This window comes from Equus przewalskii, chromosome 12, assembly GCF_037783145.1.
Source record: "Equus przewalskii isolate Varuska chromosome 12, EquPr2, whole genome shotgun sequence".
Classification (NCBI taxonomy): Eukaryota; Metazoa; Chordata; class Mammalia; order Perissodactyla; family Equidae; genus Equus; species Equus przewalskii.
This window is the reverse complement of record NC_091842.1, coordinates 187,658-209,397: the sequence shown is the minus strand read 5'-3', so window position 1 is coordinate 209,397 and position 21,740 is coordinate 187,658. Positions and strand designations below refer to the sequence as shown.

Below are 21,740 nucleotides of genomic sequence, written 5' to 3'. Positions count from 1 at the left end.
TGAGCAGAAAGAAAGCAGGGAGTGGAAACATCAGCCTCCTCATTGTGTTTACAATAACGCAAGAAAAAACGAACACAGTGACGCTCGAGGACGTGGAGTAATGACGAAAAGAGAGGGTCCGGTAGAGGAAATTCAGACTCGAAAGAATTCGCTCGTGTGATTTCTCATCAATCGTTTTCCTTCTTCTTAACCCATCTTACAGACATCGGTTTGTGCAAAACAGTAACGGCGACAATGCGTCCAATTTGGACGCTTACGTGTGCGTCTCACGTGGATAAACGCCTGTGGATGCCGACGTGTGAGATGAGCGGCAGCGACGACACGAGGGTGGGAGGGGCGATCAGGGTTGTGTTGTCATCACGAGGTATCCCGCGACCCGCGAGGTATTTGAAAGTGGAGCTGGATCGGCTGCGAATTATACCGCAAACTCGGGTCACCCTCTAAAAAAGAAGGATCATCGGGATTCTAAGAAAGGAGAGAAGACGGAATCACGCAAGAAACTCAGTTAAAACCACAAAAGGCAGAAAAAGAGTGGGAGCCAGAAACAGAGACAGAGACCAAGGAAAAGGAATGGAAAACAGGAGCGGCCGTGGTGGCCGTCAGCCCCGCTCTGTCCATCGTCCCTCGGACACCCAGGGTCTGAAAGCAGCAGTCGACACAGAGATGCTCAGAGTGATCGAATGCCAGACCCAACCCCAGGCCGTTGACAAGAAACCACGTTAAACGCGGAGACACCTGCGGGCTGACAGTAAAGGGTGGAGACGGACACACAGTGCCGACCGAGCATCGGGGGACGAGGGTCCCTTCACTTCAGACCTCAGGCGTCAGAGACAAAGGCCGCCAGGGGCAGAGGGCGCGATGCCGCCGTAAAGGGGTGGTGAAGCCAGAGGGTCTGACCACACCCGGGGCCGGCCGGGGACGGAGTCCGCATGCCCTGCCGGGTCAGGGGTCACCCGGCACCAGCATTTTGGGAAGGCTGAGCGAGCACACCCCACGCCCGGCCGCCCCGCTCGGTGTCTGTCTCGGAGAAACTCTCGTGCGGCGGACTCGGGGCCTTTGCAAGACTGTTTGTGGGGGTGTCAATTATAAGGCAAGAAACTGGAGACGACCCAGCTGTGCCCGTGGGCAGCGTGAACAAGGTGCCGCGTACCCGCACAGCGATGCCACGTGGCGCAGAACACCGGCGGGAAGGACTCTCCCAGCCGAGGACGTGGAAGCTGAGAAAGGGCACGGCCAACCCAGGAGAGAGCTGCACAGAGAGCAGGACGGGGGCCCTGCCCAGGATGCCGAGGGGCAGCGTGTGGCGGGGGCTCATCTGCGTCTTCATCTGGGGGTGCAAACCGGGGGTCTCAGCGTGGTTGTGCACGATCCACACACAGCCCGAATTCACTCGGCTGCAGCGTGATGTGGTTTCCAAGCTTTAGAAGACAACAGGGCAGGAAGGAGCAGATCTTATTTTGGGCCCGGCCACCACCTCCCCTTTCTCCCACGCCCACCCGGCCTCCCCGGCGAGGTTGGCACTGACTTTGGCTGCTGCGTGCAGGCGGGCCGCCCACCCCGGATGCCGTTTGCAGGTGGTCGGGGTCTGAGTCCAAACGCAGCCCAGGGCGGATGCCCACTGAGCTCTGCAGAGTAAGCAGACCCTCCGGGAAGTGGCCTGGCCGCCGGGTCGTGCCCACACCCGTCCTGTGGCCTCCGGGGGGCAGTGTCTCCACCTGCGGGGCCTCACCGGCCCCAAATGTGTCAGGAAAATGCACTCACCTGGGTCGCGGGCCGAGTGCGGAGTGGACAAGCTGCGTGTGCCCTGGCTGCCCGGTGGTCTGGGGCTCTACCCGCCACCCTGACCCTGTGCCTCTTGGGCACCCTCTGGTCACAGATCGAGACCACGGGAGCCAGTCCATGGGGTCTTGGGGGCGGGACAGCCTGGGGTGGGCTGTGTGTTCATCCTGGAGCAAAGTGTTTAACTCAGAGAAAAAATAGCTCCAGACGTCCTTGAGAAAACAGGCTTTGGGAGGTAGGCTGGCGGGGGGCAGCGCCACTGCCTGCCTGCTGGGTGACCTCGGGCAGACACGGCAGCCTCTCTGGGCCTCGGTTTTCCCGTCTGTACAAGGAAGGGGTCAGCTCCATCCCTGAGCCTTTGCAAGGCTGACACCTCTGACCTGAGTGTCTGCTCCTGGCCGGAGACGGGGCTGTCCTCGCCTCTCTGCCCAGGGCGGGGGCCAGATGGGGGGGGATCCTTGGGCCCTGGAGGCTCCTTGGGATTTTTCCCTTAAGAAGCTTTTTCCAGACACACTAGGTTGCCCTGAGGGGTTCCCAGGAAGCCCTTCGGAGGACATGGGGCCCGGCGTCCGGTCCAACCTGACCTGCTCCCCACGTATGGTGGGTGGGGCCCCCAAATGGCAGTGGACCGAGGGAGGGCCCCGTCTTCCCTGGGTCGTGCTGTGGACTGAATCAGGGCCCCCAGTTCGTAGGTTGAAGTCCTTCCCCCTGACTGTATTTGGAGATGGGGCTTTTAGGAGGCAACTAAGCTTAAACGGGGTCAGGGCGGGACCCTGATCCCGTAGGAAGAGGAAGAGAGGCCGCTCTCTCCACGGGCACAGGCAGAGAGGCCACGTGACCCCCGAGAAAGCCCCAAATGCAAGCTCCAGACACATGGCGCCACACTGAGCGGTGAGGCCAGACCACTGAGGGCCGCCCGGGGTCCGGCCATCACGAAAATGCACCAAGATTTTTGCGGAAGGTCCTCCCGGGGAGCGAGGGAGGGAGTCACGGCGCCTCCGCCAAGACCTTCTCCGTGAAGTTCTGTTTCATTCGCTTCTCCAGGTCCAGACAGGAAGGTCTTTGTTGCTAAGACGTTCCTCCTTCCAGTGGAGGACGGAGGCACCAGGAGCCCGGTCAAGCATTGTTCCCTCCAAGAGGACGGGGCTGGAGGTCGTGTCTCCAGAAGGGCTTTCCCGGTCGCGAGTGGCGGTCGGCGCTCTCCGACGAGGGCGGTGACTCTGCCGCCCGTCTGCAAGCCAGCAGCATGTCCGGGGCACGGCCGAGTGGGGGCTGGAGATGGCGTGGGCACCTGGCCCCGGGCTGTGAGCACAGCCGGCGAGGAGCCGTCCACTGCCCGGGGCTGCCGGGGTCTCGGGGAGGCGGCTCAGAGAGGGGACCCGGAGGGGCCTGAGCGAGCATCTGACGGGACTCACAGCCCAGGCAGGAGGGTCAGGGGTCGGAGAGGGCCCGGAACTGACTCGGGGAGTTCTGACAATTCCGGAGCCCAGGTCACAGCCCCGTCCCGGCTAAGTCAGCACGTCTGGGGGTGGGAGCCTGGCAGAGCCTCGCTAAAGATCCGGGCGACTCCAGGGAGCAGCGAAGACGCAGACTCCCGGGGTGGTGCTCCTTGTGCTGACCAGGAGGGGCTAGCAAGAGGGGGCTGGAATTGCAACCAGTGCACCAGATTCCTGGGCTGGCACTCTTGACCTCTAGCCTGTTCTTGACCTCTCCTCTGCTCTTGACCTCTCTGCTGCCGTGTGAAACAGAGGCCAGGATGCACCCCCTCAGCCCAGCCCTGAGGGACACAGGGAAACACGAGCTGCAGAAGAAGCTGCCGGAACCATGAGAGCTCGGAGACCCTTGCAACTTTGCTCGGGCTCTGGGACAGAGGGCAGAATGGAGCTGCAAAGAGGGGCTCAGAGCAACAGGCCCCCAAGGGTTGGGGCAGCCCCAGGGTGGGGACGGACGGTGGCCGTGCATGTGGGGCAGGTCCCCCTTTCTGGAGCACCTTATTGACCTCAGAATTTGCTCTTCTCTGGAGACAACAGGGGCGCAAAACTTTCCTGGCCAGGACTTAAGTGCACACCCAGAGGAATTCGGGGCCGTGCTTCTTAAGGATGGAAGCCCTCACCAAGGCCCCACTTGTCAAGCCCTACTGTGTGCAGGCCTTGGCACTAAGGGTCTTCCCTGGGCATCTCCCGGGACCCTCCTGTGAGTCATTGAGGCTGGCGTCATGGGGCCTCCGTGGTCCAGAGGAGGCGACGTGGGCCCTGGTGAGCCTGGGAGGGTGCCAGGCCCGGGCACAGCAGACATCTCGTCCTGTGGTGACCGAATGCGCCACACGCTCCCTCCTGGCATCCACTCCCCACAATTCGCATCAGCCTGGAAGGGATGCCGGGGAGCTTGCCGACTCTGGAGTTGGTCCTGTCGGGCTTTCCCACGAGCGCTGTGCCCACACCCTGGGATCGTGAGCCGCTGGACCAGCAGCCAGATGCCCCCGGCTCCCTACTGGCTCCCGTTTGCCCCTGTGCGATTCAGAATCTCCCAGATTCCTCGGAAATGGACCCGTGACCAGCGGCAGCACAGAGAGCAGATGGCAGGGGGCAGAGGCAGAGGGCAGAGGGCAGAGAGCAGGGAGCAGAGGAACGGCCTTATCTGAGCCACTTCCTTTGCCAGGCTGGGAGCTGAGAGCCTGTTAGGTGGGATCACGGACATCCTGGCTATGTTGCTGCTCCAGCCGTGGGGACCCCCAGCGGCTCCACCTTCCTCTGTCCACCTTGCAAGTTCTTTGTGGCCTTGAATGGAAACACTCCCCGACCTGGGGCCCTTCTACCTGGGAGCCTCTCTCCGAGCTGCTGCCTCTGGCTCCCACTTCATCTCAGAGCCCGTCACCAAACCCAGGCTTGCAGAGGTCCGGCCAGGCCCCCTCAAGACCGAGTCCACGGGCCCCGGGGGCTAGATGGCGCTCCCCCACCCTTCCAGCTGGGGGCCCAGCCTCGCAGGAGGGGCAGGCGAGGGGTGCTGGGGCCCCCATTCTTAGATCCTTGGCTGACTGACTCAGAATCTGAGTCGCTACCCTTGGCAAAGACCCCTGAGGCTGGAGCAGTGGGGACAAACAACGAGAAGCCCGCCCTCCAGGATGGGGGCACCGGGAGCCTCTCTCAGCTCCATGCCAGCTCGGCCTCCGTCCGTGGTCCCCAACCCGACACAGGCTGCCAGCCGCGTGCTAGCATACGAGGGGCAGGGAGACCCACGGAGGCCACCAGCCGTTGCTCTCGTGCTTGATTTGGGTTCAGTCGAAACAGGAGCACCGAGCTCCTGCCGATGCAACTGTGGGGACCGGAAATTGCTTCTCTCAAGTCCCACGAGAGAGCCGTGGACGAGGTGCCCCCCTTGCTGACCCGCCCAGACGCTCAGGGGCCACAGCCCCATGGGCCTCCACACCCACCCCTCCTTCTTGGGGCTCACGCGGACCTTGGCCGACATTCTAGGAGGCGGTGGACACGGGGTCGGCCCCGGGGGTGATGACTGCTGTTCCCCTGGTCACCTCGAGGAGCCGAGGGTCCAGAAGGAATCAGGACCCCCCACCTCTGACCAGGGCAGGGCAGGGGCATGAGATGCACGAGGACCTTCCTGGCTTGGCCGAGTGGCCGCCTGGACGGGTGTCTTTACGGAGACGTCACTGAGGACCCTTTCCAGGCCGTTCAGTTCCCTGGTGAGTTTGCAGGTGCCATGCGAGCCTCGGAGGGCACAGCGGGGGCAGCGTCCTCAGGGCCGACAGCCTCCACGCCCTGCGCTTCCGACACCGTGGGCGAGTGATTGACCCCCCGGTGTCTGTCTCCCGGCCCCCGGGACCCCCATACGAGAGGCTCTGATCGTAAAGACTCGTACAAACCGCAGAGCGTAAATCACAATTTTGCTGTAAATTGGAACGAAGAGAAATGATTCCTGTGGATATAATTTCGCTGAAATGAAAGAAAACTAATTGGAAACTGTGTGATTTCAAGGTTAGACGAGAGACCCAGGATTCATTATACTGAATTAATGGAGTTTGCTCCAGAAAACACTTTCTGCACGTCTGCACTGTCTGCACACACGTGTGCCCTCACTGTGCACACGCACACACTCTGCTCACATGCCCTGTCCGGGGCCGGCTAAGCTCTCGCTCTCTCACTGGAACGTGTCTCCTTTGGGGAAAGAGCCAGGCGTCTGGGGTCAGAGGGACCTGGTCTGCATGGGGCGTCTCGAGTCCTTGTCATGTCCCCTGATTTCCTCTGTGCGAACCCGCAAGCTGTTTCTTTCCTAAGAATTTATCCATTTCGTCTCAAATTACCGTTTCATGGGTGTAAACTATAATCACATTATTATTATTAATTATTATTATTATATTATTTTATATTGTATCACAATAATGTAACTCGATTGGCATAAAGTATAAAAGGGTACCTGGCGGGCACCTGCACCTGCCCAGGGCCCCTGCCAGTGCCGTGTCCAAGGGCCTGGTCCCCCGGGGAGAGTCTGCCCAGGCCCCTGTCGGCTGCTCCCGGTGGCTCAGCCCTTCCTCTCAGGGCCTCTGGGTTGCTGACTGACTTCCAGCCTGTTCCAGGAGGTCGGCTGCCCTCGAGGTTTCCGGGAAGTTCCCGCAGAGCCCACCTAGGGGGCAGGACTAGGCTCCCCTCCCCTTCCCTCCATGGGGGCCTCTCCCCGCCTTGCGAGTGACTGTGGCCCGGCCTCTTCGGCCTCTCCGGGACAGGACCGCTGGGCTCCCCCCAGCCTCACCTTCTACTAGCTGTGTGGCCCGGGGCGCAGGCTGAGCTCTCTGCCAGGGGCTAGGGCGGCCTGGGGTCCCTCCGGGCACTGATCTCTGGGAATCCTGGCCCAGCTCTGTCATCGTGATGCTCAGAGGGGCGGGGGTGGGGCTCTCCCGACTTACCCGCGAGGCTGAGCCGCGTCCCCCTCGCCTGAGGGAGGCCAGAGCTCTGCCCAGCTGGCCACCGCCCTCTGTCACCACGTGTGTGGCCATCTGAGTCACCGTGCCTCCCACTCGAACGGAGTGTCCAGCCCGGAGGGCAGGGACAGGGTCGTCCGGGTCACCACTGGTCCCCAGCCAGGCCAGTCTGGGGTGGGGCTGGCCACGCTGGGGCCCCTGGAATGATTAACTTGGGCGCCTCTGGGCCCTGCTGGCCCTGGGTGGGGTGTCCAGCGTCCCCCAGCCGGGGACGCCTGTCTCATCTCCCGGCCTCTCCGGTTTCAGCCTGTGTTTGTTCTGACATTAGCCGGGGTTTATCTCCTGCTCTCGGCGTGTCAACAAAACCCAGACGCCGTGGGGAGTCCCTCTGGGGCCCTGGGCCCCCTGGGGCGGGCGAGGGGTCACGGGACCAAGGGGTCCTCTCTGCCTGGAACCAGAGCTCCAGAGGGTCCGAGGGTCGGCCGGGGCCGCCCTGCTTGGTTCTGGGGCTTCGTTTTGGGTGTGGCGCCTGAAACAGGCAGGTAAGGCTCCATCCACGCCGTTTCAGACGCAGCCGGGCGGGCTGGCGGAATGGAGGCCCCATTGCGTCCTCACAGTGCAGCCTGGGCGCTGGTGGCCGGGGCTCCCTCTCCAGCGGAGCTGGGCCTGTGGGTCTGATTCAGATTATTCTCACTCCTGGGGGTTGGACAGCAAAGTTGCTTTATTCCCAAAAAGAACTTTCTGGAAAGAGCTTCCCCACCCCCGTCTTTCTTGGCTGAGCCTCTGAGCTTGGGGCCTGCTCATCAGGGTGCGAGCGATGAGGTTTGGCGTTTGGGAAGGGCGGCTGAAGTCCTAGGACGCAGACCGAGGGGACACGTCCACTCTCTGCACCCGGGTCCCGACCCGAGGGAGCCCACGTCGCTGCCCGCTTGTCCCTGTGCTGGGCCCCCAGACCAGGCCCCGGGAAGGGTGGACTCCCAAACCACCAGGTGCCATCGGAAGTCCGATTAGATTCTCCAGGGCTGGAAACGCAAATATTGATTGAAGTCGGAAGCCTTAAGCCATGGGTGTGAGATATGACGTCTCCTCCAGCACCTGTTTCTGGACAGAGCTGGGCAGCACGTGACGGTCCCCGTGCCCTGGCACCGCCAAGCGAGGCCGATAGGAGCAACCGCGCGGGGCCCGGGGTCGGGACAGAGTGTGCGGCCTGGTGGGCGTGTGCCGAGCAGGGTCCCGGCCTGTGGGACTCACCAAGCCCGGTTGGCCCAGTCCGAGCTGGCCGGCAGGCGCAGGACCAAACAGCTGCCCGGCCCCCAGAACTTATCTTGAGTCAATAGGACGCCAGGCGGCTGTGGGGCTTGTTGACAGGGCGCGAGACAAGAGCGGCTTTCAGCCCATGGCCCGGCCTCCAGTGAGCTCAGCTGCTCCACAGCCGGGGCCAGGGACCGGCCCATGTCCCCGCTGGTCCAGGAGGGGGAGGCGGGGCCAGGGCCCTGGGTGCTGGGGGTGCTGCTGGGAGCAGGTGCCACCGAGAGGGGGAACCAGTGGGTTGGCCACAGCCCCCCCAGAGGACGCCGTTCTGCCCGCAGCAAATAAGGTTTCTAGAAAATAAGTTTGAGGGTCAAAGAAGTCAGGGGGTCCTTAGAGTAAGTGAGAGCACGGGGACCCCACATGTCTGGAGTTCTGGGGGCAGCAGAGGACATGTGCCGTGGGAACACATCTGGGGTGGACCCGCAGGTGGAGTGGACGTTGTCCCCGCTTCTGGGTCCTGTGCCGTCTCCCCGGGCGGCTCTGGCCCCAAGGACAGTGGTTGAGGACTATTGTCCACTTACCCGGCCAGGTGGGCTGGGGCTTCTCACACTGGTGCCCGGGGCCTTTGCAAACACAGCGTCTGACTCGGGATGCCGGGGGCCGGGGTCCCGCGTCCCCCAGGCTCCTGGTGCTGGTGCGGCTGGCACCTCGGGACGTGACGGCCTCCGTCCCCTCAGCCGCTGTGACAGCAGAGTCAGACGAGCGGCTTATAAACCACAGATACTTGTTTCTCAGTCTGGAGGCTGGACGTCCGGGATCAAGGCCGGAAGATCCCGCGTCTGGTGCGGCCCCTCCCGGGTTTGTGGACGGCGCGTCTGTGCTGCATCCTTGCATGGGGCCTCTTCTTACAAGGGCACTAACCCCACTCAGGGGTCCCCACCCGCACGCCCTGATCCCCTCCCCAAACACTGCCCAATACCACCGCGTGGGGTCAGGATTGCATGTGTGAATTTGGGGGGACACATGTGTACCTGTGACCTTATTCAGAAACGGGGGTCTCTGTGCACGTAACTCGTTGTGAACCAAGGAGGAGAAACCACCTAGATGGAGTTGGCCCTGAGTCACAGGACGGCAATCCTCGTCAGAAGCAGGGGCCCAAGGGTGGGGGGCAAGGCTGCCTTGAGGCTCAGGAGGAGCCCACCTGCGACCCCGATCGCAGACTTTGGCCTTCAGAACCGCGAGAACGCATTCCTGTAGACTCCGGGGACCCCAGCACCCGGAATCCCGCAGACCCCGTCTCTGGAGCCCATCCGGGGCTCCGGGTCCTCAGACAACTTCGGGGACGTCGCTGTCATCCTCTCGTTTGGCCCAATGCCCGGCTCCCGCCCTACAATCTGGGATGGGGAGCAGGGCGGACGGCCCATTTCTCACCAGCAGGATGTGTTCGTTTAGGGGGCACAGCTGGGGTCCCCCCACGGCCCCTCGCCTGCCTCCGAGGTCGCCTGCAGTGCTCGGGCTCTGGGACCAGGGATGCGGCCCCGCCCCACAGAGCACCCTCCAGGGCCACAGACGGACAGACGGACACCCAGCATGAGCGTCTCCACTGTCATCCCTCGGGGGACGGTCCCTCGGGGTCATCCGCCTGGAGCTGCGTGTCAGGGGGTTATCAGATGACACCCTCATCCCATGCTCCTGCCCCCATGTCTGACCAGAGACCTCGTCGTGGCTCTGATGTGGGACCGTCCCCCAGGACCCTGACGTGGGGCCAGACGAGGTCTCAGGGCTGCATCTGGGCTCCCCCGGGCGGACGGTGGCCCACGTGGCGGCAGACTCTGGACATTTCCCAGAGCTGACGAGGGACAGACAGACGTGGGCTCCCTCCCATGTGGCTGGAGCAGCCGGGTCGAGGGGCCACACGTGGAGCCGGGCGGGGGAGCGTCCTTGGTCACCCAAGTGGCTACTGTTTGCTCCGGCTGTGCTGGGAGTTTCCGCGAGGGCGCGAAGGGCTCTACCTAGGAATGTCCTCGAGAACAGGGACCCACTGAGAGCTGAGAGGCAGGAGGCATCTCACTCCAAACCCTCCCACCACCCACGGCCCTCTCTTGCAGAGAGGGAAACTGAGGCTGGGAGAGGACTTGCCCTGGGTGACGGGGACCACGGCCAGGAGAGCCCAAGGGGACTCCCGGGGAAGCAGCCTGCCCCCCGTCCTCAGCCAGTACGCGCTCCAGACACTGCTTGCGGTCCCCACGCCCCTGACGAGGCCTGTGCCCCCTGAGACCCGGGAGGTGAGCAGGCGAGCGGGGTCTCCCAGGATCGGCGCTCCGTCGTGAGGGGGCTCCCGGGTGGCGCAGGCCCCAGCAGCACACATGCGTCCACACGTGTGTCATGGGCATGTCTGGCCCCAGAGGCCCCCGCATCCGTGTAGCTGCATCAAGCTGTCAGTGGGGACCACCAGACGTCGAGGCGGGGACCCCAGAGGGTGGGGCCTCAATGCGTCAGGAGGACCCTTAGCCACTTAGGCCGTAAATGTGATCAACACTCCAGCTCCTGGGCCCTCAGCGTGTTCCTGGCATGAGCGGGTCCCCAGGCAGTGGGGTGTTGGCTCGTCAATGCTCCCCACAAGCCTCCCCTTCTCTCCTGCCCCCTAAGGCTCCTCCAAATAAACCACTTGCACCCAAACCCTTGCCTCAGGCTCTGCTTTTGGGGAAGCCAGACTAAGGGAGCATGTCCATTTACATGTGTGATCACGTGTGCACACACACACACGTTAGGCTCACACGTGCTGGCGGTGGGCTGGAAGGCACCCCCCAAAAGAGACGTCCACGTCTTCACCTTGGAACCCAGGGTTGTCACCTCAGGTGACAGAAGGGGCTTTGCTGGTGTGTGAAGGGATGGAGCTGAGGGGGTCGCCCCGGGTTATCGGCGGGCCCTGAAGGGTCAGCAGAGAGGAACGTGGTGAAGACCCGCCAACCACAGCCACAGGGTCCACACTGGAGAGTCCCTGAGATATGCAGACAGGTGACACAGGGTCACAGCGAGGGTGGCAGCTTGGTGACGCCATTACTCTGCCCAGCGCCTGGCAGCACCTTCCCCCTGCGGCCGTGTCCAGGGCTGCAGCCACACGGGGCCTCTGGGGCCTCAGGAGCCAGGGTGGGAACAAGGGGCTCCGGCTCCGAGGTGGGCGCCTCCAGTCAGGATGGGCGGGTGCAGCTCCGCTGTCCCCAGGGCCACCCCCTCTCTGGTCCCCTGTTGTGGGATGAATTTCAGGTCCCCCAGCGCTGGTTGCCCTGGTGACAGTGCAGGTGACAGTGCCTCCCTATCCCTCTTCCTGTTGTTGCTCTGAGCCTGTGTGCGTGTGTGCATGTGTGTGTACATGCATGCATGTGTGCATGCACACATATGTGCCTCTGGTCAAGGGTCCCAGTTTGCATACATGCGTGGATACCATTCCTGGGAGCTTGTGGGCATGAGCTCCTGGCTGTGTGTGTGTGTGTGCAAGTGTCTGCATGCGTGTGTGGACTTGTGTATACATGCATACATGCGTGGAGGTGTGTATCCACGTGTGTGGACACCTGTACACACTCACATGTGTGTCTGCATGAGCGTGGGCACCTGTATGCACACACACGTGTGTGTCTGCGTGCACATGGACACCTGTATGCACGTACATGTGTGTCTATGTGCGCGTGGACACCTGTATACGTGTACATGTGTGTCTGTGTGTGTGTGGACACCTGTACGCATGCACACATGTGTGTGCGCGTCTGCACGCGTGTGTGGACCGGGTGGGGGAAGTGCATTTTCCTGGAGATCCGCACTTGACAGGCTGCCAAGCCGCCTCCATTGTCATGTCAACCAAATATTTGCGGCCCCCACGCCCAGGAGCCCCGAGCACGCCGTCTCCTCCCGGCTCGCAAAGCCAGCCAGACTCGCAACCGCCAGGCAGATTTCAACTCCCTTTTTTTAGCCTCCGAGTGGAAAAAAAACAAGCAAACGGGGATCTGCTGATCCCAGGCCGCCTCCTCTTCGGGAGAATTTAATTTCGGAGCTTTGATCTGATACCAGGACCCAGAGGACTTGTTATTCCCAAATAATGAGCCGAATGTTTGTGCTCCGAGCCTGAACTTTTCTGGTTTGGGGAAAAATACGACTTCCCACAGAAGTCCTTTGATGCGGCCAGTGGTGTTGTCCACACGGGATGAAAAGGCCTTTCAGCCGCACGGAGGGCAGCGGGGCAGCCGGGGCCCGAGGCTGTGGTGTCGGCCGCAGGACAACGCTGCGCCCGGCCGGGCCCACGTGGCCGCACCTGGGGGGTGTGGGCCAGGACTGGAGAGGCCTCGTGGACCCATCGTGCCTCCCTGGGGGTCCTCGCCCTCGCTGAGCTCCACCTGCTAGACGGGCAGGGATGTGCGGGGTTGGAGAGCTGCCCCTGAGGCTGGGACGGGCGGGGCATCCGGGACAAATCTGGACCCACGGCTGTTGCTTTGGGGGTTTCTGGGGGGAACTCCTCCCACCGAGTTGGTGCCGCTGCCCACCGTGGGGGACCCCTGCTGCCAAGGGGGCTGGAAGCAGGGACGGGCTGCGAGGTGCTGTGGCCTCTCTCGGGGGGCTGAGGAAGGCGTCCTGCTCGCAGACGGGACCGAGGCAGAAGTCAAGGTGCAGCCCCCTTGGGGCAGGGCCGGGTGAGCAGGAACAGAACGGGCCCGGCGCCCCAGCCCTCTCCCCGTGCCCCACAGCTGGGGGCTCTTGTTGGAGCCCACCACCTGCCCTTTCATCCACGGCGGTCAAGGCCCCAGGGGGCGCGTGGGAGAGGAGTTGTCCGTCCTCCTGCAGAATGTGGGCTGCGTCAGCCCTGCCCCTGGGGCAGCACTTTCCCCGGGAAAGGATCCTTCCAGGTGAGCCTGGGCCCCTCCCCGCCCAGCCCCAGGGTGACCGCACACTTCAGGTGGTGTTTCCCCAGACAGGCTGCAGCCGCATCGTCCCCAGAGGTCAGGAGGCAAACATCCTGAGTCATCCGCCAGATAACGAGCTCCTAGGCAGCCTGGAAAACCCGCCCCGCTGTTTCTCGCAGCTCCTGCCTTGAACCTGCTCCCGCCCCGTCTGCTGGAGATTGAGGCCAGGCCGGTGGAGGCTGGGGCTCCGACCATCCCGGGAGCACGCCCGGCCATGCACTTTCTGTGTGAGGCGTCCCAGGCGGGGACCCACGGGGGGAGGGATTGGGACACACCTCAGAGGGAAATTAGACAATTCAATTCACAGGTCACAGAGTCACATGGTTCAGAATTCCAGGCTGGTCTGGAAACGCCGTCGGGCTCTGGGGCGTGTGAATCTCGAGTCGAGGAGAGGCCGTCCTTCGGGGCCATGTGGGGGCCGCAGCCATGCACCAGGACCCCCAGCTCCCGTCTTTGCGGCTCTGGCACCACAGGCCCCACCGGTTCCACTCTGAGCACTTCTCCTCTCTGGGGTCTCGCCCCGAGTGCCTGGCTGTGCGTGGAGACCCCACCCCGATGTCGTCCTCCTGCCCCCACGAGGGTGTGGAGGCTGCGCTGAGCCACTCCCAGTCGGCTGGCTTCTTGGCGTCTCTGTTCACCAGTCACGAGGCTGCGTCTGCGTCTGCTCCTCCGCGGGATCCAGTGGGATCCCAGCTCTCTGATGCGTCTGTTCAGGCAGAAGTTTGACATGACCTGTCAATCAAAACTCAAGCCAGACTCTTTGTCCTTTTTAAAAACTGCATTTCATTTTATGGGCCTGTTATGATCATTTAACAATTTCCTATCGTTGGGCTGTTGGGGCGTCATGAACAGCGACTTGGGGAGCGGCTTGTGCCGAGACCACCCCACCTGCATGCAGCCGTGCGTCCAGGGCGGGCAGAGCCACTGGACCACGGGGCAGGCGTCCATGATGCTCATCGAGGGCGTGGAGCCTGCCCTCACTCCTGCTCCCATTTTTCCACAAGTTTGACGTCACAGGACGTCGTCCAACATTCTGCTCTTTGCCGGTGTGACTGGCGGCCAGCTGGGGTCTCCATTTAGTTTTAATTTGCCTTTCTCTTGTTACGAGAGTGAGCAAGCATCTCTCTGTATGTGAAAAAGCCCCTACTTGCATTTTCTCCCATCTCTGTTAGGATGCTGGCCTCCATCTTGTTGTTTTGTAGGAGCTCTTTACATATGTGGGGAATCAGCTCGTTGCTCTGTGTATAATTATTAATCTCTTTTCCCAGGCGCCTATCTTTTAACTCTGCCTGTGGCATCTCAACGTTCCTTCACCTTTCTCCTGTGCCTTTCCCATTATGCTAATTCCGAGATATCCTTCAGTTTTTGCTGCTGCTGAAGTATGTTGTTGAATTGCTCTGTCTGGTCACTGAGGCCAGGACCCTCGGTGATTCTAAATAGAGTCACCCAACCAACGGGGCAAATGATGGGTGTGTACTGGGCAGCGACTCAGAATTCTAGACGTTTCCTGAGGGAGGAGGCCCCGCTGGGGGTGGAGGGGTCGCTGGGATAGGAGATTCTGTGCTTCTGCTACGTTGTTCAGAGTCTGCTGATACAGAGACGGGCCACAGAGACGCTCATCAGACTCTGACAGGCGGGTGAGCCAGGACGGGAAGGACCACGTGTGTCTCGGGAAAAAGCTGCTTTGTCCTCCGCACCTGAGGCCGGACCACCTGGGCGAGCAGCTGACCGGCCGGGAGGGGAGGCTGCCCATCGGGAACCTGGGCGCCCGACGCCAACAGTCAACGTCCAAACAAGATGAACACGAAAATGCTGTCCTCTCCAGTGCTTCAAGGGCCGTGCTGACATAAAGCAGGGACTCTGTCCCCACCCCTGGCAGGACCCCAGCCTGGGCCACGCTCCTGGCTGCCGGCACTGGGGGCGGTGGGCCTGGGACCTCAGCTGCCAGTCAGGCCTCTCGCTCTGCCAGGCCCCTCCCGGCAGCAGGTGGGGCCTTGTAAACACGGGGTTGCCACCTCAGGGCGCAGTGGGGAGACGGAGTGAGCTGGGATTCTAGAGGGTCCTGTTGAGCTGTCGGGTCCCCCACCTGGAGTCCTGCCCGACCCTGACTGTCCGGTTGGGAGGCCCCATCGAGACCGGTTTCAGATGGAGCTCCTGTCGCCTTCAACCGAAAGCATCTTGCTTTTAAAAATATGTTTCTCTACTCAGGACGGAAGAGCATCCTTGAGGTGGGCCCGGCCGCATTGTCCGGATTCCACCCCGGCTCTGACCCTCCGTGGCTGTGTGGCCTCCAACCGCCCAACCACCCTCTCTGTGCTCCATCTCCAAAGGGCTCATCCCGGCATCCACCTCAGAGCCGCCTGAGGTTGGACCGACCAGTTTGTGTCACCTGCTTGGGACAGCGCCTGGCTCAGCTGGTCGTCGCCTGGTGGGAGTCCTTTGTGGCCGGGCTGCGCCCCCCTTTACAGCTCCTGGGCATCCAGGTGTGGACAGAATCCTCTTTCTTTGGCCCTTGGAGCAGACGCCCCTCCATTCGGCTGAGCCCCTAGGAACCCTGTAGCCCATCGCTCCTCGAGGTCCTCCCGTCCCCACGTCCACCCCCTGCTGGACCGCTGCCCGTCTGTCGTGAGTGCAGGCAGAGAAAACGCCCACCCCTGCCCGTGCACCCATCCGGCAGGCAGCCCCTGGTCCCTGTGCTTGTGCCCCGGGTGAGCCAGGCAGGCGCATGCAGCCCGCGGTCTTGCTGGGAGCAGACGGTGCCCAAGAAAATCAACACCGAAGTGTAATTACAATGATGCCACCATGGAGGGACGCGAACAGGGTGCCGGGGCGGGGGGGCAGCAGGAGGCGAGGGGTGGGTATTTCCCCAGAGACCCGGGTCTGGGGTCCTCTCTGAGCCGCGGAGGAGGAGGGGAAGGCGGCCATGTGCAGCCGGAGGGAGCACATGTCAGGTGGTGGGAAGAGAAGGAAGTAGGAGCCTGGCCGGAAAGAACGTGGGGTTTCCAGGAGCCGACCCGCTACCGAGGCAGGGAAGGTGGACGCCCACGTCAGGCCCAGCCCCAGCGAGAGCCCTGAACCTCCTCACTGTCTCGGCCGGAACAAGACGACGGTCTGCGTGGCTGTGCCCGACAGGACACGCCCGCCAGGCCAGCCGGGACACAGTCAGCAAAACGAGACCGGCAGGGAATTCCACCGAGACGGACGTCTCTCAGAGCTCGTGGCTCACACAGCGGCCTGAGGATTCCTGCGGCCTCGCGAGCCGGCCCGTCAGACAGGGTTTCCCCTGAGTTACCGTGTGCTGGGAAATGACCTAAGAACATTCCAGCTTGTTACTGATTGATTTCGTTTGATGTGGGAGGCGGCGCGGAGTTTTAATAAGGGCGACGGTAATTGCAGACCCACGGAAGCTTCCAGAATCACCAATTGCTTTTCAGGCTGTTTTAAAAGCGCAGGCCGCAGGCTGCACGCCCAGCTCTCCCGGGCTGGTGATCAGGCTGAAGCTGCCGCTTAAGGTAAACATGGGGCCCCTGTTGACTAAAGTCGCGGCATCAGGGGCCTATCGGGGCCTGCGTGTGGGGCCGGCTGTTCCCCCATAAATCTCCAGCCCAGAGGTGTCCTCGCCTCCCACCACAAGGCGGAGGTTTAGCCTGTGCGTTCTTGAGGCTCGGGAAGGAGAAAACAAAGAGAGAAAACTCCAAAATCTCCAAAGCCGGAGGACCCCCGTGCCACCTGCTCTGCCCTTTCCACGGGAGCAACAACAGCCAGGCAGCTGAGCTGGAGTGCCGTGTCCCGGGTGTGTGAATGGCAGATACTAACTGGTGTGCCCGCAGTTTCACGTGGGAGTGAGCACAGGCCTCTCTCTGAACTGCCCAGGGGCAAGCCACGTTCGCGGGCAGTGGCCACTTCCAGGGATCTGTGGGGGCTCAGCCGTAAGTGCCAGCCGGCTGGTGGGCAGGGCAGTGGGCTGGCTGGACTGGTGGCACAGAGCACATCGGACGGACGGCCACCCAACGCCTGGAGCATCCAGGAAAACAGGTTCAGAGACGGAAACCAGCTGGAGCTGCAGGCAAGGGGAAGGAGATCAGTCAGTGAGAGAAAAGCTGGACCAAACTGCCTTAACCCAGAGAGGCCTGACTGGCTCATGGTCCTGGGAGTTCCTGAGCAGAGCAGGTTTCAGGATTGGTTTGATCCAGTGGCTCAACAATGCCGTCAAGGCCAAGCCCTCAATTGCTTTCCATCTCTGCCTTCTGCATAGTCGGCCTCATTCCAAAGCCAGTTCTCCCTCGTGGGCACAAAATAGCTGCTCCAGTTCCAGCCTTCACGTCCAAACACCACCCCACCTGGAAGGAGGGAGACTGTGTCTGTCTGTGCCAGCAGTCCACATGGGGAATCACCCTGATGGACCCCTCAGGTTACACGTCCATCCTTCAACAGGTGCACGTGGCCAGGGGAGAGGAAGACGATGGACGGGAGTGAATTGTGGCCCCACTTGGAAGACAGCGTGTGAGCAGCTTGGCCCCAAGTGCATGGGCTGTAAGCACTGGGAGTGGGGAGGGAGGACGGACGTTGGGTGGGCACCCCCGAGTGCCCGACAGTAGAGGTGGGCCTGCTTGCCTGCTGGGGGAAGGCTTGGGCTTTATTTCCAAGAAGATCAGAGCTGGAGATGCCCGAGGGCGGGAGGGAGGGACGCCCGGGTAGGGCAGTGTCCCCAGCTCCCCAGGCAGGAGTAGGGGCTCCTGCCAGGGCCCAGGCACGAGGCCCAGAGGCAGGACTCGGTGTGCAGGTGGGGTGGTGGGGGCACAGGAGGAGGGCCCAGTGTGACGGGGAATCTGCCGTTCCCACTGCTAACCAGACACCCCAACGCCTCCTCTGTCCTCATGGCCAGTCGGCAGCGGGGGGTGGGGAGGTGGGGGTGGGGCGTTCCTGCCTTCCCCATTTTGCAGATGTGGAAACCAAGGCACAGAAAGGGCAGGCTTCAAGATCGCCCGGCCAGGAAACAGCTGTCGTCAGGATTCAACTCCAGTGTGATCCTCAGTCTGGAGGGCGGCTCCTCCCGGAGGGACCCCTGGTGTCCTGAATGCTCCCGAGAGCCGGGGCCGATGTGTCACCGGTTTCCTGGTGGATTAACAGGTTCAAGCAAACCTTCGATCAATACACTTTATGTTCGTATGAGAGTCACGGTTCTGCCTTCTAACAACGATCCTGCGATACCCCTGGCCATGAGGGGAGGGGTCTGGGGCTCCTGAGGGGCAGGGCTGGGGGACCTGGGGACGGCTCCTGGAAAGACAGTGGGGACGCTGACCCCATGGATGGCTCACGTGGGGCTGCCACGCTCTGCCCTGCATCTCCCTCCTGATGCCCCCCAACCCGCAGGCCCTCCCCCAGCACATGAGGCCGGTGGGTCACAGCTGGGACCGCCCTGCACCCCACTCTGCAGCTGTTGGTGTCCTGCACACACAGGTGCCGCTGCCCCTCAAGACTCCTGGCAAATTCACTCTTACTCTGACTACAGTGTTAGTGGCTGACCACGGCTTTCCGGAACATTTCTGTGAGCACGCCTTTAAAACCAGAGGACACTGCAACAAGCCCCTGACCAGGATCTTGGGGCATAACCCCAGACAGCCCTACCCAGGTTCAAAATTCCTTCCACATTCCTGTTTTTTAAATAGGATTTCACGGAAATTCTGCATTCTATGCCGCAGGACATCTGTGTTTGTTTTAACAAAACACGAGGTTAGAATCAGTCTGTGGATTTCCAAACTCTGCGACTCCCTCAAAGGGGCACCTGGGGGAACCAGTCTGAGACCTTCCTAGGGTCCCCCTCAAGGGCAGCGGCCCAAGGCCCCCTCCTGGCCACAGCTAAGGGCCCCGGCCTGGGGTCTGAGCAAGACCCCTCCTCAGACAGGATGGGAGAGAATCAGGAGACTGACTCTGAGTTCACTCAGAGACCCCAAGAGGGTGTCTGGGGATGGACGGGGTGGTGGTGGGGTGGTGGCACACGAGGCAAGCAGGAGCTGGACACCTGGGTCTGAATCCTGCGTCTACACCTCAGAGCCAGTCGTCTGGAGAGTCCACTGCACAGTTGTCCTCTGCTTCCACCCGCACCAGATCACAGGGAGGAGCTGGGGAGGAAGCGGGAGGAGCTCGGCCTGCCAGAGGGCCCACCTGGGCCCAGGTCAGAGCCCACTTAGGCCAAGGGTCAGGGCCCACTTGGGGCTGGGATCAGAGCCCACCTAGCCACAGATCAGGACCCTCTGGGCGCGGGTGGTCCCTGTGTCCCAGCCCTGGCTGCAGTTGCCCTGGGTGTGAGAGGGTGACCAGCACCGAGGCTCCATGGGGGTGTCCACGAGGGGCCGGCTCACACCACGGGACCCAGCACGGGCAGGAGGGCTCGGCCGACCGGCCTGCGGTTTCTCGGTTTGTGCCCCGGATGCTCGGGGAGACGTCGGGCGTTTCTCTAGGGTCAGCACCCTCCTCTGCGAACTGAGTCCTGGCAATGATCACCTGAGAAGGGGCGTCGGGGCCTTAGAGAAGGGCTGGTGTAGACAAGCCAGCGGCCCCCAGGCCCCAGCCCATCGCCCACTGCCCCGAGTTCCTTTCAGGATGTCGTGGGGACACCCGGACCCCAAGCCTGGGCACCTTTCAATCTGTGGGGGCGGGGACTCCTCAGGGGGCGGGGCCTTGCCTGGGCGGGGCGGGGCCTGGGCGGGGCCACAAGGGATAGGGGCGGAGCCTGGGTGTGGGGCGTGGCCTGTGCTTGGGCTGGGCGGGGCCTGGGGTGGGGCGTTGCCTGCGCGTGGGGCGGGGCCTGTGCTTGGGCTGGGCGGGGCCTGGGGTGGGGCGTGGCCTGAGCGCGGGGCGGGGCCTGGGCGGCCCATCCCCGCCCCCTGCGTACGCAGCTCCGCGCACCGGGCGGTCCCTGGCGCTCTGCTGCCACCTGGTGGCGCGGCGCGGGCGTGCAGCCCGGGCCTCACCTGCGGGAGATGCAGGTGCGCGGCGGTCCCTGGAAGGCGGCGGAGCAGGGGAGCTTTCAGGCACCCTGCGTGGGGACGCAGGAGGTGGGTGGGGAGAGGATGAGGACTAAGGAGAAGCCGCCCACCCCGCACAGTCCGGCCGGGCTCGGCTTCCGTGCCCAGAGGGGCCCTGACAGGTGCACCTGCGCTGCGCCTGGAGCTCTGGGAAGGGCTGTGCACCGGCCTGCCGCTCCCCTCCGTTTACAGCTGGGGAAACTGAGGCTTGACAGGTGGCAGTGGCGCTCCCTGTGTGCAGTCCTCTGTGTTCGCGTCCAGCTCCTGCTGCGTGCCATCTCTGTTCTGGGGCACGCAAAGAGATGAGGTGAGAGATCTGGTCTGTGGATGGAGCCTGACGTCTAGTGGGGAAGACGGACAAACAGGAAACAAACCCCCCAAAATTGTAATCTAGTTCATGCACCACAACCTCACAAAGCATAATAGCACCTTATCTCCCAGAGCAGGGAGTGTCGTCTAAAACACAGTGAAAGTGTTGGGTTGTTGCTTGGGGGCCCAGAAGCCCACTGGATGGGGTGGCATTTGCGTGGGGACGTGAATGAGGACAAGGAGTGGAGTTCCTTCCAGTCCAGGGGACAGTGGTCCAAAGGCCCTGGGGCAGGAACAGCCGGGAGGCTGGAGCCTACTGACTGGGGGAGAGCAGGGTGGAGAAATGGGGTGAGGAGGGCAGACCTTTGGCCTTGGGGGACCTCGTGGGGCCTCGTCGGGCTGCGTACAGAGGTGAGCTGTGTTCTAGGTGCACAGAAGGCTGGTGGGGATCCGGGGGTGCACAGGGCTGGGCATGGTGGGGTTCCAGAAGCCCCACTCTGGCTGCAGGTGGGAAAACAGCTGGACTGTGGGGGAAGTGGTGGGACGCCTGCTGTCTTCACATGAGCGAGGGGGCGACCGGCCCAAGGGCCCAGGGGAGAGGCTGTAGGAAGTGGCTGCGTTGGGCATAAAGGCTGAAGTTGTTGCTGTGGGATGTAGGCGAGGCAGGATCAAGGCCACCTCCCAGGTGTCAGGCCCGAATCAGCCACAGGTGTGATGGGAACAGGGCCAGGTGACGTTTTCTAATAGCCCCACGTTTCAGCCCCGTGTTACCTCGCACGTATTATCTCGTTTATTTAGCACAATAGCCCAGGGCGTTCCGGCCTTATCTCGCTTGATTGGCACAACAGCCCTGTGAGTCAGGATTATGGCCCCTTTTTCAGGCATAAGGAAGCTGAGGCTTGGAGAGTGACATGCTTGCCCTCTCTGTGGCAGTGGCGGGCCGAGCGGGGGTCTCGTCCTGCCATGGGCTGTGTGTGAGCAATTTTAAAATTAGAATCTAGTCCACATAACAGAATTCTAAAGTGTGCAGTTCAGTGGGTTTTTGGACCTTTGCAATGTGGAACAACCATCACCACCATCTTGTTCCAGTGCATTTTCATCACCTCAAAAAGAAACCCCGTACCCATTAGCAGTCACTCCCAATTCTCCCCTTCCCCCTTCCCTGTGCAGCTTCCTATTTGCTCTCTGCGTCCATGGATGGGCCCGTTTCCCGGTTTTCATATAAGTGGAATCACAGGGTACATGGCCTGTTGTGACCGGCTTCTTTCACTCAGCATGTTTTCGACACTCTTCCACGTCGGAGCAGGTGTCAGCACTTCGTTCCTTTTTAGGGCTGAGTAATATTCCACCGTCTGGATGAGCCATGTGTCATTCACCAGTTCACCCACTTGTGGACATTTGGGTTATTTCTACTTTTTGGCCATTTTTTGAAGAATTACCAACCAGTTTCTGAGGTAGCTGACTTTTTATTCCACCAACAATACCCGAGGG

General features: G+C 62.1%; 1 long non-coding RNA gene across 1 annotated transcript; it reads left to right on the top strand.

Annotated features, from left to right (window-relative positions):
- Positions 1 to 15,910: 15,910 nt before the first annotated feature.
- On the top strand, positions 15,911 to 18,652 carry LOC139074942 (uncharacterized). The gene is made up of 3 exons (XR_011524971.1): positions 15,911 to 16,424; positions 17,347 to 18,042; positions 18,373 to 18,652. It is a non-coding gene; the product is annotated as an uncharacterized lncRNA (long non-coding RNA).
- The last annotated feature ends 3,088 nt before the right edge of the window (positions 18,653 to 21,740 follow it).